Below are 16,704 nucleotides of genomic sequence, written 5' to 3'. Positions count from 1 at the left end.
AGCAGTGCTTTCACCTATCTAACAGCCAGCATTAAACCCAGGCAGCAATCATGTAGCTGCCTGAGAAACCATAAACCCCAACAAAAATCATAAGCATCAATAAAGCTCTGGTGCACTCCTGACAGGCTTTGAGGGATTTGATTCCAGATTATGTTTTTGAGATGTTTACAACCAACCTGGAAAGACTGAAAATATTCAATTACTGGCAAGGGGAGCTGAGATTTGCTTACAGTCAATCTCCTGCCTCCAGGATCTCTGTGGGTGCCAGCAGTGAAACACAGCATGGGTGAGCAGAGCCGTGGGGACAGTGGCCCAGGGACAGGTCCCCTGATGTCGCTGAGCATCTTTCACTGGATAATTAAGCATTGCAGGTTTAATTTTGGGGCTGGCAGGTTGGTTTTGGCTGCTGTGCAGTGGATCCCATGGCCTGTTCCTCAGCCACAGCCCAGCCCTTGCTCAGCTCGTGGCTGTCGATTTTCCATCGTTTCTGCAATGCCATCACACAATCACAGTCGGAGAGGGGTGGGAAATGCTTTGGTATGATTTTAATCAGCAGAGGGCTTTGAGTGAATGAGGTGAGGGGAACAGTGAGCTCCCTGTGCCTTCTCTGACTTTCTCACCTCATTTCAGCATCAGCCAGGGGTGCCAAGGCTGAGAATTTACATCCTTGTACCTACCTGAAACCTCACTACTTTCCTCAAAACCTGTGAAAAATAAACGAGGTGGTGAAGTAGCCTGTGGCAGGGATGATATGATGTGTAAAGCCACATCTCCATATCATTGTGAATATTCCCTCCTGATCCCCGGGACCCATCCCAGATATCCCCACCTTGTCGCCCAGAGCACTGAGTGCCACATCCAGGAATTCCTTGGACACATTCAGGGATGGGGACCCAAACCTCCCTGGGCAGTTCCAGTGCCTGACCACCCTTTCCATGGAGAAAATTCTCCAGAATTTGTCCTAACACGATGCAGAGAGGTGCCCTCAGCCGGGCAGTCCCGTCAGTGCTTTCCTGAGGGAGCGATGCTCCAGGCTGGGGCTGCTGCCCGGGACAGCCCGTTCCTACAGCCAGGGAGGCTCCTGTCCGCCCAGCGAGGCCGGGGCCCGACCCGGGACAAGAGACACGGCTCATATCAGGCCGGGTCAAAGGAACAAAGGCAAACCCAGCCAGCTCACGGCCGAGCCGGGCCAGTGCCGCCGCCTCATAGGGCACGGGAGGGGCCAGGGCCAGGGGGCGGAGCCAAGGGCGGTGTGACCGAACGGCCGGGCCGGGGGTGTGGCCAAGGGGCTGTGCTGCTGAGCGGGGCGGGGCCAAGGGCAGGAGCAGGGCCAAGGAGGGCGCTGATTGGCCGGGGCGGGCCCGGGGGCGGGGCCGGGCAGAGCGTGCGCAGTGCGGAGCGGTGAGTCGGGGTGGGGGGGTCGCAGGGGGGGCGGTGCTGGCGCCCCGTGAGGGCCGGACCGGAGCTCCGGGCCAGGCACCCGCGGTCCGGGACGCAGTGCTGCTCCCGGCCCTGTGGGCACCGGCCGCTGTCTTCCCTGCGCTGCCCTGTGCCAGCGGAGCCGGCGGTGAGGCCTGGCCGGGCTGGGGCGGCCCGCAGGCCCGGTTCCCCTCAGAGCGGCCGGGCCGTTAGGACAGGGCTGGCAGGACCGGTCCCTGCCGGAGTGTTGCAGCAGGGACCGCAAACGCGGGCCTGTGACGGGTGCTTCGCATAGGACAGGGATCCCTTACACCGACGCGTTTTAAACATAAATATTTACATGTAAGTTTCCTCCAAAGGGCGCAGTTTGGTCCTGCCTGCAGCACGAGGCTGGGCGACCTCTGGGCTGATGTGTGCCCAGGCTGCTGTGGAATAAAAACATGCTGGAGTAACTCTGGGATATTAAAATGAGTGTGCTCTGTAACACGAGGTCTGAATTTTAAAGCTGGTTTAATTGTTTCGGTACAAGGCTGCATATGGTGCTCTGACTGGAGAACTGGTAAAACGATGCGTTGCACAAGGCTAGGAAGGGAACGCTGAGCAAAGGGGCTTTTGTATATAAACACTTTGGAATGTTGCCTTAAAATGCTTAAGCGCAGTGGTTGGCTAACGCTCGCATTAGGAGAGATCTTTGGCAGAGCTCTGATGCCGCCCACCTTCAGCAGGGTCAGAGTCGACACCAAGTTGTGCAGACACAATTTCTTAGGGCCAAGTTACTTATTCTGCAGTGTTTTTCTGCTGGAACTAACCCAGTCCTAGTGCGGTGCAGAGGCAGAGCTGCCTGCACCGGTGCTGCTCAGTTTGCCTGCCAAAGGAGGATAATCTGCAGGGGCATTTCTGTGGTGGAGCTGTCTGTGCAAGAGGCTGCTCCGTGCACAGCCCAGCAGGAACCTTTTAAGTGCAGATAAGTCTCCAGAGGATGTTCCAAGACGATGACACACCCTGTCATTTACCGAGCGTGCTGCCGCAGTGTTCTGTGATTGTTCGAATTCATTTGTTCTCTGGGAGTAGCATTGTTAAGGGATGGACGTCTCTTTTTCTCTCTTTTCTGCCTTAAAATGATCCAGTCTGGTCCACTTTGTTTTCCAGCAGCCTCTAGGGCATTTCTATGGTGGAAGTATCCAAAATATTGTCCCAGAAACTACAGTGTAGGAGTCCAGCTACCAGAGGTGAGAGAGCAGTGTTGTGAGTTCCTGGAGGCTGCTGTCTGTGTGACCGTGTACTTAGTATATTGAAGGGATACAAATACAATTCTTTGGAAGAAATCAGCTGGAAACAATTCCTGGTGAACTGTCAGAACAGCCTTTGAAACCAGTCTTGTCCTTTCAGTGTCCTGAAGCAGCACAAGAGCAGGACTGGTGCTACTGTCACCACCTCCTTCATTTTTACATCAGAATTCCTTTAGCCTGAGCAATAAAACACATGGTAAACTCCAGCATCCCCAAACCTGTCTGCTTCTGCTTGACAGGTGGGGTTGAAAGCAGCATCCATACCTTGAGAATTTGTGAGGTGTTGGATTATTGGGATAAATTTAGGGATAATAGTCATCCTCTCTGTGTGCTAATCCTCTGTGCTACTGACTCCCTCCATGGCTTTTCTAACCCACCTCAGCTCTTCCAGTCAGCGTTCTGAGAAACCACGCTCTGCTCGTGAGGGAGGTGAATCAGCTTTAATTAAGATTTGTTGAGAGCTTTGTTGATACGTTCTCAATAGCTGGTTGCTACTTTTTTTATGAACAGGCAGATATTCTTAGCACCTGCAGTGGGAAGTGACACAAGGCTGGGGATCTCTGGGAAGCAGCCCTGCCAAGGGAAAAGGCTCCTGCTCACCGAGGCTTTGTCAAATCCATTCTGGCTGCGGTTCATGAGGCAGCTCAGCAAAACCCCAAATCCCTCCTAGTCTGTGGGAAATCTCAAATGCTCCTGAGAGCTAGGCCCTGCTTTTGCATGAGATTTGTAGCTTTGGCCCCCTTGCTGGATTTCTGCCAAGCTGCTGGTTGGGCTTGGTGCAGCTGTGCTCTGGTGTCACCTGCTTTGTAACACCTTGTGGCAATGGCTTCAGTGGCTTTCAACAACTCAAATTGAGGTGTCTGGGGTAGGCAGGGCTGGGTGATGGCCCTTGTGGGCTTCAGAGAGTTGCAGAGGTCGGTGGAACCCTGTGGGATAGGTGGAGAGGAGGAAAACTGGGCAGCCATGGCTTTCCACAGGGCAGCATCCTATTCCCTGCTGGCTTCTGAGCTGCAAATGGAGCCTGATGACTTCCTTAGTGAGGGATAATGGAAATGGTCACAGTGGTGCTGGGTCTGTGGTTGTGTGGGTGCCCCTCAGCAGGATGAGAAGCTCTCTTGTATTTTGGGGAGGGGAATTAGTTCATTTGCCTTTGTCACTGCTGTAGGAATAGCCAGATGGAGGATGCCAAAATGAAATTCAGGGCTGGAACAGCCTCCTTGTCTATAGCCCTGTTCTGAGCCAGGTGAGAGATCCTCAGCTCCAGGCTGGGCAGTGGTGGATGGTGGTGCACATCTGGACAGGACCCAGCTCCCTCTGGGCCTTGATGGAATCCCAAGATGATGAAATGTCCTCAGAGAGCCTGAGCTCATCTAACTTGCCCGTGCAGCAAACTGAGCAGCCAGTTTGTCTCTTGCCTTCATAGAACAGGGAGCCCCATGGCAGGTTGTTAAAACCTGGGAGCTGGTTCCAGCCCTGGAGGCAGCAGGGATGGAGAAACCCCTCCCCAGCTGCTGTGGGGCAGCATGTTCTGTACTGCTGACTGCTCTGCTGGCTGCCCAAACCCTCTGGTTAGTCTGGGACTCAGAGGTGACACCCAGCACAGAGCCCAGAACTGGGTATTTTATGTTCTGGATCTTACACAGTGCTGGCACATTTAGTTTGGTCCCCAGTTTTCCCCAGGTTCCCTCTGTCTGGAGAGTTTTCCCCTGGACTGTTTGTGTGCTTGATCTCTGTTTGTGCTGTTTCCAAGTGCATTTCTTTGCATTGTTTTCCTTGATTTTCTTTCTATTGATTTGTGGGTGTTTTGGGAACTTTTCTTCTGTTTATCAATTCTGATCATGACCTCCAGAGTGCTTCCAGCTCTTAACTCCTGGACATCCTTTCAGGTTTTATAAAAGTGCCTTCTCTTTGGTTGTTCAAACCATTAATGGAAAGGATGAACAGAAGCAGACTTGGGCTGAGCTCCCAGGGCCCATACACAGGGATTGCTCCTGTGGTGACAGGGAATTGCTGATGCCACCCCTCAGGTGCTTGGGGTGGAGTTGCTTTGGTTGGTCTTTTTTTTCTTAGTTAATAATGAGCACTGGGCCTCATTAAGGTGAGCTTACCCAGCCCCAGCTCCTCTGGCTTTTGAAAGCATCAGATGGATAGAGAGAAAAGCTGCTCTGTGCTGGTCAGAGGTGTGATGGGCAGGTCTCTGTAGTGGGGGATTGTGCTCTCCTTCTGAAGACTTAGGTCATTTAAGAGCTTTCATGAACTTCATTTACCTGAGGCTTCTTGCTGGGGCTGGCACTGAAACAGCTCTGGCAATCCTCAGCCTGCTTCCCACTCAGAGCTGCCACAGCAGTGGGCTGTGCATGGGGGAAGTTGTGTCCTGCACCTCCTGCTCCCCTTTGTTTCTCCATAAGTCTCTCCTCAGTGAGAGCTGAGCATGTCTGCATGTGACAAAGGTAGCAAAAACACATTTTTCTCCTCAAGCAATTCCAAGTTCCTTGTGTGGTTGCTCCTCTGGACAAGATAAAACTACTTGCTCTGGAGAAATTAATGACACTCATTTTTATTCCTAACTAGTGTGTGTCACAGTGGGAGTGGTTGCAGGATGCCTCACTGCACCAGGGCTCTGCTGTCACCTCAGTGATGCTTCAGGAAGAGGAATTATTTGAGCTGAAACAGATTTCACTGCCCAAGCAGGACCAGCTCTGCCTTCCCTGAGTTCTGTGAGTACTGAGCTGCTGGGCTCAGCTGCCTGAAGTTTAAGAATGGAAGTCCTCCACCTGCTTTCCATTTGTGTTTGCACATGGGTGTAACTGTGGGGTGAAATTTGAGCCCAACCAAATTTAAGGGCAACACAGGATTCCCCTGTGGTGTTCATGTCTTGCTCTTCCCCAGGCTGGTAACTTGTGGTACCCAGCTGTTCACTCCAGCTGTGCTTCAGGGGCACCATCAACAGCATGGAGACTCTGGGCCCTCCTTGTTCTCCTGTACTGGTCCATGGCTGATGGTAGAGTCACAGAATCATGGAATATTCCGAGTTGGAAGGAACCCACAAGCATCACTGAGTCCAACTCTGCAGGTGCCCTGACCTAATTTCAGTTCCAGGGGAAAAACTCAGTCTCCCTAAAACATTCCTATGGCTTCTGTTGGATTCTTCCTTGCTGCTGTCCAGGGCCCTGTGTGCTGTAGTTAAATATGGATGGAAAGGTTGTGTTCCACTCTGGATTACAGCTGAATCTCACTGGTGGATAAATTGCATCCCAAGTCTAGTTTGCAAAGCCCTTTGGGCTTCATGGGCTGCAGGAAGCTGTATTTTATTCTAGATGTGTGTTTGCTGATAATTCTATAGGATTTGCAGACAGCAGGTTGTAAGAGCCCTGATTATACTGGTTCCCTGTGCAGTCAGACTCTGCCCAAATAATTCAAGTGCCTGCTGCAGAGAGAGGGAAAGGAAGATGGAAGGATGATTTAGAAATCTCTGGAGCAGATGGGAAGAAGATGTATATGTTCATCTGAAGGAGATACCAAGCTACATATATGCCTTTAGAGATCTAAATAAAGTCAGGATCTTGTAATGGTTGCCTACTTTAAGCCTAAATAATTCCTTGAATGAGAGGTTTTAAAGGTTTAACTTAATTTTGGAATTTTTATTTTGAGCGTACTTCCATAAAATTAACTTTTTGAATGCAGAATGCTTTAATGTCTTCCCTGTTGCTGCTCATTTGCAAGAAATCTCTGCACAGTTATTTCTTATGTACCAGTTAAATCTATCAGCCAACAGATGTCAAGTGTAGCAAAAATGCTATAATAATATAATGGTCTAATAATAGTTATAATGATTCTAATTACCTGGTGCAGCTTTAGAGAGAGGCAGATTCAGGAATGAGTGCAAGTGTTTAACCTTGAACTGCAGAAGCAGGGCACTTCCAGGGGTGCCTGTGCTGCTCCCCCTCCTCCCTTTGGGACATCCCAGTCCCTTTATTTGCTCCAGCAAACGAGGAGTAGCACTCTGGTGTGTTTGAAATGCTCAGAGCTCATCCTGGCTGTGTTCTCAGGAGTGCTGGAGAGCTGGGGATGAGCACCTTTCCTGCAATGCCTGGGAGTGTGAAGCCTGCTCGTTTTTAACCTCTGCCTGCCCTGCTCTTGGCATGCTCCCACTGCCTGGAGCTTGTGGCACAGATTGCTCCCCCCTCTCAGCAATCTCTGTGCAAGATGCTTGTGCTGCTCTTAAGTGTCAGGGGAGGCTTTGCCCCAGCCTGAGAAGCACAGAGCCAGAATCTCCTGATGGGAGAGATTTGGGGGTGTGCAGATGAGGGGCTAGGTGTTGTGGATCCCTACAGAGGCTTTGGTGTGGGGGTAGGAGAGCAATGGGCTGGTGCCTGAGTGCTGTGCTTGTTTTGCCTTCGATAGTCTGGCCCCACAGAGCCTTGTCAGAGTCTCCTTCCCCAACTGCTCCACGTGCCAGCTCTGTTACATCACTCCCAGTGCTCTTTCACATGACTCCCAGTGCCCTTTTACCACCAGATTTTTCCTTTAGGAAGCATCCTGGGCTGCATTGCCTGGATCCCTGTGGTTGTTGCTGTGTGCTGTTAGTGCCTTGGGGTCCCAGTGCTCGTGTTGCTGTGGTGTGATGGATCCCCTCGTGCCACAGCTGCTGATTTTAGTCCTGTGCCATGCAGGGGTGAGGAGTCCCTGGTTCACAGAGCAGCAAGCTCTGCGTGGGCTGCAAGTTGACAGCTTTCCATGATTCTATGCTGAACCTTCTTCCTATAAATAATTGATTCACAAGCTGATGAGAACTACAGGAACTTGTCTCTCAGTCGCTGCTTCCTGGCATGGGAAGCAGCTGGAAATCTGCTGTTTTCCTATAAAATGGATCCAGAGGTGCCCTTGCAAGGTTTTCTTTGTTTCCAGCTGCTCCTAGGCTGATGTGCTCTGCTGCTCAGGAAAGCCCTGCCTGCCAACACCTGCAGCAGACTTTGTGCCAGGGCTGTCAGGAGACAGCTCTGCCTCTCCCTTGGGGATGTTCAGCCTCTCCCTTGGGGATGTTCAGCCTCTGCTTTGGGGAGGTTCTGCCTTTCCCTTGGGGATGTTCAGCCTCTCCTTTGGGGAAGTTTGCCTTCTTGCAGGAGTAGTGTGTGTGTGTGTTGGTGCATCACCATGGAGATGAGGCCCCAGGAGCTGCAGGTTCAGCCTTCTCCAGGCTCACGTGAAGGAGGATGCACTAACGGGCTCCTCCTATTTAGGGAAAATGATTTCTTGGAGTAAATAAATCGTCAAAGAGCACTTGGCATCAGCCCAGGTGCTATTAAGGAGAAGATCTCTTGGAGCCAGAGCTGTGAGGCTCATGCAATATTCACTTACTTTGCTGTGCTCCACATCAGGCATTGCTGTTGTGCCCAACTCTGACTCACTGACCCACTTGTGCTTTTACTTACCCCGAGATAACAAAGCTCCTGTTGCTTTTCTCCTTTTTCCTGTTTCTCATCCTGTCATAACAGCACCTTCCTGCATCCCTTTCCTTGGCCACTGGGTGTCCAGGCTTTCAGTGCTTCCAGTGGTTACGAGGCTTCACTTCCATGGCTGCTGCTGCTTTGGCCAGGTTTGCAAAGGACATGCAAAGGCTGCAGTGAGCTCTCCCCCATGCACAAACACCTGTCTCTAGGTTGTGCCAGCACACCCCAAAACTCTGGTCATGCTGGCATTCTTGGGACATTGGGGACACTGCCCTTTCCATGTGCCTGGCCATGGCACACTCTTTCCTTGTCTAATTTCTACACAGAACCCTCCCAACCAGGTCTGGAGGAGCCCTGTGGCACCTCTCTGCCTCATTGCCTCCATGTCTCATTTCAGACTTCATCTGTAAACATCTCTTTGCCCTTGCTAAAAACGCTGTCTCTTAATTTCCCTCTGCAGGAGTATTATTTAATTTGTAACAGTTTTAGGCCATTATTTGAAAAATCCAATATGAAGCTGTATTTCATTTACTGTAATGATCCACTAATGCAGGCATATTTCAAAGGCAGGCTATGCAGTACTGTGGGGTTTAATTAAATTTTGTTTTTCAAGTAAGCATCAATAGACAGACAATAACAAATGGTGGACAATATGCATACAGAACAAAGTCTCTTCATTTTCCTTTTCAAGACTGTGGAAGAGAAAATGTATAGCCCTTAAAATGGACTTGGCCTGCTCACAACTCTGCTTTAGTGTAGTTAACTCACTTCAGGAGGAGTATTTGCTTCTGACTTTGCCTTAATTAATTTTCTTGCTCTCTTCCTGCCCACAGAATAAACTGTTACACTGTGGAAAACTTCCAGCAGGAGCCGTGGGTGATCCAAGTGCTTCAGCAAGTTCTGGACATAGTTTTGAATGCTGTGTTGGTACCCAGTGTGTGATGGCTCCTCCACATGGGCCCTCCTCAGGGTGGCAGAACAGAAGGGCTGGGTGTGAGGTGTCTGTCTCTGGCAACTGGACATGGCACATGTCAGCCTTGGAAAGGGAGGGGAAAATGGTGTTTCTGCCATGCTTGTACTCCAATCAGGAATTAGCAAGTGGCTCTGCAGTGCATTTTGTTCCTTTTCTCCCAGCAAGCGTGGGGTAATCAAGTACAGAGTGTGTGGGGAAGTGTTCCATGTCAATAGGAGGCTTCTGGGAACCATCCTCTTACTCACAGCATGGCACTTGGACACCTGTTCCTGGGTAAAGAAATTTGTCAGTGCTGCTGTGAATGGGCTCCTTTGTTCAGATTTGAGGAGCAGGCTGAGATGGGGTGGCTGAGGCAGGTTTGGTTTCCTGCAGGTGTCTGGAGAATTGACCACTGTTCAGGAACAGAACCAGAGTTTGCTGAGGAACCTGATGTGAGTGTGACTCCCACTGCACTTTGATTCTCTCAAAGGCAGAGAGCTGAAAAAAAGCATTAATTTTTCAGAGGAAGAGTCTCCATTCAGAGATGTGAGTTCAAGCCATGTCCTGGGTTGATACCTAAAGCCTTCTCTGCTTAACCTGCCTTCAAAGGCTGAGGGCAAGGGCTGTGCCTGGAGCTGGCTCTGCTTGCCACCACTGAGCTGGGCTGGATCACAGTGCAGAGAGTGCTGGCTGGAAACTGGAGCATGCAAAGGCTGGATTCTGTGGGAGCCTGGCTGCTGATGTCTGTGCAGCTGTAAGTGCCTGGAAAGCATCTCTGTACATGACAGACTGGAGTCTGTACCCTCCTCCTCCTTGCCAGGATCTCTGTGTAACACTGCCCGTGTTCCAGGCACAGCCTGGGTTTGCTCCTTGCTGGAGCAGTGCTAGGAGTCCTTCACAGCTCTCCTGGTGCCTGGGCTGGCTGAGTCTTGTGTTCTGAGCTGGGTGAGAGGCTCCTGGAACAATGGATGGTCCAGGAGCCAGTCCCTGTGGCTGGAGAGGAGTCCTGGTACAGATAAAAGGGGTCTAAATATAGCTTGTCATCAGGCACCAGATGAGTGGTGCCTGACTCTTTAAATGAACTGGAAAAGCCCCACACAGCTGATGTTTGTACTGGCCCTGCTAATGCCAGGGGAATGCCCTGTGCCTGATTGCTTGTTTTTCCCTTGTTCCCTGGTTTAGGCTGCCACATTTCCCATTTGTTCACTTCTTTTTGTTGATAGGCAGTGATGAGGTTCTGTTGCTTTCTGGTAACTTGAAGCAACACCTCCAACTTCTCCTGTGCTTCCTTTGCACCTTCTGCCTTTCTCTTTGCCATGAACTAATCTCTGTCCAGCCAGGAACTCTTGCAGACTCACTTTTATGGGGCCATTATTCTTCATCTGTAGAAGGAGTGGCTTTCCTGGCTATGGCAGGGCTCAGGTGGAGATGGAGCCCACATCTGGAACATCTGGAGCAGCAGCTGGGCCCTGGGCTGAGGGATGTGCCCTCTGTGCAGACCAGGGAGTGCTTGAGCCTGGTCTTTGCAGGAGCAGGTGAGCAATTTGGGATCCTCACAGTACTGCTGGCATGATATACAGCCCACAGCAGTTTTAGGGGTTTGTTGTGCCCAGCAGGATCACAGACAGGGACATGCCCAGGCCCTGTGCTTCAGTGGTTCTTGCAGGACTGTGCAGCAAACGGGATCTGCAAGGGGCCTCAAGGCAAGGGCACAAACCCAATCATGGAAAGTGCAGTGGTGCTTGGGAGTGAACAAAAAAAAAAAAAAAAAAAAAAAAAGAAAAAGCCTCTAGGACTATTTAAAAGGAAAAAATAGTAATCTGTAGTTCAGTTTGAGGGAGTTCTTGTAGCAGGAGAGCATGTGCTGTCTGGGAGGGAAGAAGCCCTTGCTCAGACAAGTGATAATCCATTGCAGCCATTCCAGACACTTGACAGATACCAGCCTTCCTCAGGCCTCCCTGGCATCAGCGAGGTGCTGTGCCACAGCATGAGTGTGCAGGTTCTGGACTACATGGAGTGGTAATTGAAACACCAAATCCTTGCTCCTAGCAGGAGCTGCTGGTGGCTGCCTGGCTGGGGTTGCTGATGTCTCACCACAAAAACTGTGCTGGGCTCCCCCAGCACTGGGGGCTGACAGTGGACACTCTCTTTCCTTGGATTCCTGCTCTAGAGTTTGGCAGCTGTCTGCTTCAGGGAGCACCGTGGCCTCAGAAGAGTTGATTTGATCTGACACATGACAAATTGTTTCTGCTGGAGGCTACTGGAGGCACAGGCTGTTTGCTGGCAGCCCTGGCTCTGCGGGCTGCCATGGGGAGGAAGGCAGAAGGATGTGCCTCCTCCTCCTCCTCTTGGCAAACATCAGCACAGGGAGTGTAGCTTTGGCCCCCCTGCCACCCCAGCCTCCCTTCTGCTGGCTGATAATGGTGCTGTTTGCTGGATTATTAATGATGTTTGTGTGCTGGGTGTGTCTGCAGGTGCTGGTTGTGGTTCTGTGGGCAGAGGAGAGCCTGTGTTCTGGAACCAGCCCCAGCTGCCATTAAAAACGCTTTGTTAAGTTCCTTTTTTTAGGACACCCTTTTAGCTCTGCAATGAGGAGCAGAATATTCCATTCCTCAGCAGAATAAAAAGTACATGTCCCTTGTGAGATAGTGTAAATACATTTTATCTGTTCTATTACCTGCAGTTTTCAGAATATGTCCCCTAAGCATTTTAATCTTGTTTTCCAGGGTTGTCTCAGAGTGAGGAATCGCTCCTATTTGCAACTTTGGGAATGATTACTTGTTCATTAATTTCTTCCCTTTCCTGCTGTCCATCTATTATTGCTTCCAAGAGAAAAAAAACCTCTCTGTAAATCTCCACCAAAGCAGGGCTGAGTGCCTGATGAGACAGAATGATGTGTGCTGCAGGGGGTGTTCCTGGGAGATCACCCTGGAGCTGTGGGTGTTGCTGCTGGGGTGCCCAAGTGATGCCTTTTCCTTGGTTTTAAAATTAAGAGCCAGACACATTAGAGGATAAAGGGTTTTTATCTGGGTATTTAATAAGGATCTTTATGGTGCAGCACTTCACCAAAGTGGAATGCCCCAAAATGCACACACATGGTAAATCACATATACAATTGATAGACCTTGCAAATTAGCATATTTAACAAAGATACCTCAATGAGAGGCTTGAATTAATAGTATAATATCTTTCTGTTTCCAAGTATTCCTGTCTAGATGGGCCTAATTTTAATTCTAGTTTGCAGGATGTATTTTAGAGGACCTTGGTTTCTCAGGACAGCGTAGGGCTTTCCAGCTTGCAAGGCCTTTAGGATGTTTGGTTTTCTGGCCTAACAGAATGCCAGGTTTATGCTAAATTATCAGACTTAAGGAATTACAAGTATGCATGTTAAGGCCACTGAGAATACATAAAAGATATATAAAAGAAAAGGCAAAAAATCATCATGGCATCACAGGTGCCTGGGCTGGCTCCCTGCTCCTTGGCCTGGGATGAACAAGCACGTGCCAGGGCAGGCAGGCACACCTGGAGCACACCTGGAGCACAGTGGGGAGGTCAGGGCAGCTGCAGCACACGAGCAGGGCTTTGCTCCTGCCGTGCTGTGCCTGCAGGGCTGTTATGAAACAGGAAGGAGACAATGCAGAGCAGTTCCTGCTGCCATGCTTTTGTCCAGCAGCTAAAAGCCAGTTCAGAGGGTTTGTGGAAGCCTTGTTTGCTTTGGTCTTTTTTTTGCTCTTTCTTTAAGTAGAGACTTAAAAGAGCTGGAGACTGGAGGCCAGTGTAATTATTATTTCTTCCTGAATAGCACAATAAATGTACCGTTTGTTCCATAAATGACAGGGTCCTTGCCTCAGAAAACATATGCAGCCTGTTCCCACTGCTGCTCCCTTTGACATGTGAGGAACTGCCCTGCCTGCCTCTGGGTGTGTGGAGATTTCTCACTCCCTCGCTGGGGTCGCTGCCAAAACTTGTCTTGACATGTGACGTGTGTGGTCACTGGAAGTCACTGGAACAGCCTGGATTCACAGAGCAGCTTCATTTAGCTGGCAGCTGATGGATGGAGAATGGCTGGGGATGAAATCTGTGTGCAGGAGGAGACAGCTGAGTTCTGTGGCCATCCTGGCAGAAGCTCAGGCACTCACAGACATGGTCTGGCAGTGCTGTGGTGGATGTGCCACGTCCTCACCTGCTGTGGCACTGCCAGGATGCTCAGGCAGCTGCTCAGGATGTTCTGGTGTCTCCCAGCAGAGGGGAAGGTGCTGCAGGTGCAGCTTGGATCAGAGCTGTGTGTGGGAACAGCCTGCTGCTCACTCTGACAGCAGATTTTGAGCTCTTGGCTTTGCCAATCACCTTACAGCAAACACCAGGACCTGGAGAGTGAAAGTCTCTGTGTCTTTGGGTGTCTGCAGAGCCAGGAGGTGCAGTGACAGCCAGGACTGTCAAAGGAAGAACCCTCCGTGGACCAGTGCTGCTCAGCTATTGAGACATGCCAATCCATGAAATGGCTCTTTGTAGGGTGTCTCCCAAAAAGGATTTTCCTTTTGAGTGTCTGGATCTCCTGCTGTTGGTCTGAGCTCCAGAAGAGAGTCAGTGCATTGACTGAAGGTACTGAGGTTACAAACAGAGTGATTGTCCCTTGGAAGGGATCACTGTGGAGGAAACCCACTCAGTCCTGGTCACGTCTCTGTTCTTGTCCTTCCCCAGCGCAGGTTTTGGAGTGCTGTGGTTGAGGGGCACTGGGATGGAGCTAAAGTACTGCTCCTGAGTGAGCCCACAGCTCTGAGGAGCAGGGAGTCTGGTCATGGAGGGACCTGTGGGCTGGGAGCTTTCCTCCCTCTTCAGTTCTGTGTCCATAACACAGCAGTTCAGATGTCTATGGGGCAGTAGGGGGTTCCTGTGAGAGGGGCTCTGTGGTGGTGCAGGCATTCATAGAAAGCTTTTTCAGAGCCTCTGCTGGGATTCACGAGACATTCACAGACAGGTTCTCCACTCAGCCAGCATTTTATCAGGATTTAAGGCTGAGGAGCTCTTTGAAGCACTGCTCAGTTTGTTCTGCCATGACAAGGTGGAGATGAGCGCTGGTGTGGCTTCCATTCCCCAAGGAAAAGGCTCTTTTGCACGGATCACAAGCTGTGACTCTGCTGCTGTTTGAAGAGACCAGAGGGATCTCGGATCCAGGCACTCAGTGCCACATCAGTGCCTCCCCTCTGAAGCTGGGGAGCTCCAGCTCCATGTCCTTCGTGTTGGGGCAGCACAAGGAAAGAAGGTTCCTGATCCAGGAGTGGCTGGGGGATCAAAGCTCTGCTTGGCAGAGGCTGATGAGGCAAAAAGCCAGGATGGCAGCAGGAAGGACACAAAGCCTGCAGAAGATCTGGGCCATCTGGTAATAGACCTGCAGAGGGGCCTGGGAGACCTTCTGCTCTGCTGGAGGAGTGGGGCCAGCACCTCCCCTTGAGGAGACAGACCTGCAGTGTTCTGGGCTTGACTGGAGCCATTCTGTTGTGCCTGAGGGATTGTTTAATTAAAAAGAATGCTGCACCATCACATTTCAACTGTTTTTCTCCATACATTGCTGCAAGTAACATCTAAAATAGCTCTAAAAGGCAACAAACCATTCCCCAAAGCAGGGGTAGCAGATGAAGAACAGGAGAGGGAAGGAATTATGTTCTCTTTTTTTTTCATTTGCAGCCCTTGGGGCTGGTTTTAATTTAAATTTCCTTAGGAAAAGCCCTGCTGAAGAAATGCTGCCTGCAGTGGCTGGCTGTTCTGCTTTGGCTTTGTCCTAGAGAAGCTTTGATGCTTGGGGAGCAGGAGTTGCTTTTCAGTCTTGGTGGAAAATGCCTGGATAGAGGAATGGCAACCACCCAAGAGTCACTTCTGGATGATGGGACTGGCAGTCTCTCAGCTCTCCCTTTGTGCTCATTCCTGTCCCAGGGCTTATTTAATTGCTTAACCAAGTCATCCTTTGCAACCACTGAGAAAGGACCAGTGCAGGGAGGTAAAAAAACCAAACTTGCATCAAGCCTTTCATCCAAGCACAGGAAGATGTTGCTGCTGACCTCAGTGGGAGCAGCCTTGGTTGTAATTGTGGTGTCTGTGTTGGGAGTGGAGCAGCTGAGCCCCAGCATGGCATTGATGTGTCTGGATTGATGCAGGGACTGGGGACAAAGCCAGGACTGGTCCTGAGGGAACCTGTGTGGCAGCAGGTTGTGTTCATCCCCAGAAAGCTCCTTATTCCCCTTCAGGGGATATTTGAGATTGGCTTGCTAGGGCTTTATTCCAGGATTTGGCAGCTCTTTACTGGGTTTTACCCACAAGGTGCATCCTAGTGGCCTCTCTGCCTTTTCAACTGGGAGCTTGCCACAAGACTGGAAGCATGTGGGAGCTAAGCCAGGGCTGGACATCCACCAGCCCATGCAATCAATCCACCAGCTGCTATGCCCTGTTATTCCTGACCACATGTCCAGAGCCCCACCTTTGCTGCCCGTGTGCCATCCTGCTCCCTGCTGCTCCCTGTCCCTGGGTTGTCACAGGGACTCAGAGCTGTTACCACCACCTGGTGCTCTGTGGAGAGGTGAGAAAATGCATTTTTCATAAAGCTCACAGCTCATGGCTCCTGGTGGATCAGCTGGGCAGCTGGAGGAGCCCTTTGTGTGCCCACTGTTGGGGTACATCTGTGCCAGGTGCTCTGCAGGGAGTGCAGGGGTTCCTTGGCTTGGGTATCCCCATGGGAAACCTCCAGGCTGAGCTGGGGCTGGGAGATGCAGCCACAGGGAGGGATGGTTTTACTGAGCAGGCAGAGTGGTGTGAGTGCTGCTGTGGGACTCGTGTGCTGGATCCATCTCTGCTGGATTTCTGTAACACTGAGCAGGAATTTTGCATGGTTTCTTAACCTCTTAATTGAGTTTCTTTACAGGGAAGCCAGCATCTGACAGGGGAAGGAGGTTGTTATTCCCTGTGAGTGCCACGGGTGAACAGCAGGAACTTGGAAAATACAAAAAGCTGTTTCCAGAGAGGCTGGGAATAAGCCAGTTAAATCTTTGGCAGTTCCTGGGCCCAGCTGCAGTGGGACATCAGGGCTCTCTGGGACCTTGTTAGTGCAGCCTGTGCTTTCTTGCCTGTTAGATTCTCCAGGCTTGGGAAAGCAGAGGGGATAAAAACACATGGAATGCTGGCAGACTCCTGGGATAGTGTGAGGCAAAGTGTCACCTTGCAAATAGGAGCTGCTGGAAAGGACAGATCTGAGTGGGGGCAGAAAACATCACTTATTGTATGTGCTGTGCATGGGAAATGGCAGCCAGAAGTGGGAGAAGGGAATAGGTATGGGCAGGATTTGGGGTGGTGGGGAGGTGAGGAGGAAGGGGGAAGCAGTTTAAGGTCAGGCACTGTGACAGCTTTTACCAAGATGTTTGTCCTGAGGGTCTCTGCACCTATCTCATCTCCAGGCAACTCCTAAAGCCCTAAATGGGTTTAAATCAGCACCAGCACTCTGGTGTGGGCTCAGAGGTCCCTGCCAACCCCAGAGCTCTGAGGAGCAGGAGTGTCATGTGGTGTGCAGGCAGAGCAGAGCCCTTTGAGAGCAGCTGCCAGAAATTCA

General features: G+C 50.8%; 1 long non-coding RNA gene across 1 annotated transcript; it reads left to right on the top strand.

Annotated features, from left to right (window-relative positions):
• The first annotated feature begins 1,411 nt into the window (after positions 1–1,411).
• LOC306815853 lies at positions 1,412–10,349 on the top strand. The gene is made up of 3 exons (XR_013777491.1): positions 1,412–1,761; positions 5,280–5,425; positions 8,992–10,349. It is a non-coding gene; the product is annotated as an uncharacterized lncRNA (long non-coding RNA).
• The last annotated feature ends 6,355 nt before the right edge of the window (positions 10,350–16,704 follow it).

This window comes from Erithacus rubecula (genome assembly GCF_903797595.1).
Source record: "Erithacus rubecula genome assembly, contig: scaffold_253_arrow_ctg1, whole genome shotgun sequence".
Lineage (NCBI taxonomy): Eukaryota > Metazoa > Chordata > Aves > Passeriformes > Muscicapidae > Erithacus > Erithacus rubecula.
Note: the sequence above shows the minus strand (reverse complement) of the source record. Positions and strands in the feature narration are given on the sequence as shown.